The 1,480-nt window shown below is 41.7% G+C and overlaps 1 non-coding gene across 1 annotated transcript; it reads left to right on the top strand.

The window, feature by feature from the left end:
- The first annotated feature begins 1,159 nt into the window (after nucleotides 1-1,159).
- trnae-cuc lies at nucleotides 1,160-1,231 on the top strand. Its single transcript has one exon. It is a non-coding gene; the product is annotated as a tRNA-Glu (tRNA).
- Nucleotides 1,232-1,480: the final 249 nt, after the last annotated feature.

Below are 1,480 nucleotides of genomic sequence, written 5' to 3'. Positions count from 1 at the left end.
CTTCTTTGCTCTAATTACACATTCAACTTAATTTTTAACGTCACTTTACACTGCAATATTGTTTCTCTTATCATGGCAGCCACACTTTAAAATTCCTTTTGTTTGACGGCATTTTACTTACTCAGTCTACCATATTTTCACTGTCTATTTCTTGCCTGTATTTCTTGCCTTGTATTTCTTGCCTTGTATTTCTTTCGTGCTTACTTGTTTGTGTGTTATTGTTTTTAGCTGTTAATGAAAAATGCTGCTACTGTAACGACAAAATTTCCCCGTCGTGGGATGAATAAAGTATAATCTAAATCGTAGTGCACTGCCTGTGTCTGTGGATCCTCGTGGAGGCAGCTTGATTGATTGATATGCTCCCTTATTTGTACATAACAGAGATCTAATATTTTATCAAATTGGGTTGGGCAAGTAACCTTTCTGGTTACTTTTTGACAAATAAAGCAAGACACCACAAAACTAAAACTACTGCGATGGCTGGGAATCGAACTCAGGTTTACTGATCGGAAGCAATGGTGGTAGCAATTTGTCAAAATGGACAGTAAACTGCCAGAAAATGGATTTCCTCTAGAACATTACTTTTCATGGTGTTGTCAACCATGACAACTGCCCCTGCAGTCATTGTCGAAGTGTCCTTGGGCAAGGCACTGAACCCCGAGTTGCCCCCGGTGCTGCGCATCGGAGTGTGAATGTGTGTGAATGTTTATCTGATGAGCAGGTGGCACCTTGTACGGCAGCCCCGGCTACAGTGTATGAATGTGTGTGAATGGTGAATGTTCCCTGTAGATGTAAAAGCGCTTTGAGCAGTTGTTAAGACTGGAAAAGCGCTATATAAATACAGCACATTTACATTTACATTTACATAGAAATCAGGTTGAGGGTCATAATCTCTTGATGCAAAACCCTTTCCAAGTGTCTACTATTGTGTCACCTGCAAAAGGAGTTAGGAGAGGATGGTGTCAATCCATCAACCTCTGGGTTGTGGGCACAGGCGGCTTCCGCTGTGCCACTCTGCTTAAAATCACCCCAGATGGGACTTGAACCCACAATCCCTGGCTTAGGAGGCCAGTGCCTTATCCAAACGTTTGTTACAGTCCAAAATTTGGGGACTCTTGCAGGACTTTCACATCTACAAAGATAAATTTACTGTAAGTGACCCCTGATGGTCTAGTGGCTAGGATTCGGCGCTCTCACCTCCGCGGCCCGGGTTCAATTCCCGGTCAGGGAATGGTCCGGACTTGACATGTTCAGGTGTAATATTTGAAAAGTTAAGTTCCTAGACTTGTTTTTGGTTGATTTAGATTTGTCAAAGTCTTCTTCATTAGTTTAACGCTAGAACCCCAACACTTTTAAAGAGTACCATTTCCTTTTTCCATTTTTCCAAACCCCCGACAGCTGATGTATCCTTTTGTCATCATCAATGGATCATAAACACTTCATCTGCCTCTGTCTCAATAACATTTCTTTTCATTTTTTC

Source organism: Etheostoma cragini, unplaced genomic scaffold (assembly GCF_013103735.1).
Source record: "Etheostoma cragini isolate CJK2018 unplaced genomic scaffold, CSU_Ecrag_1.0 ScbMSFa_2188, whole genome shotgun sequence".
Lineage (NCBI taxonomy): Eukaryota > Metazoa > Chordata > Actinopteri > Perciformes > Percidae > Etheostoma > Etheostoma cragini.
This window is presented reverse-complemented; position numbering and strand designations above follow the sequence as displayed.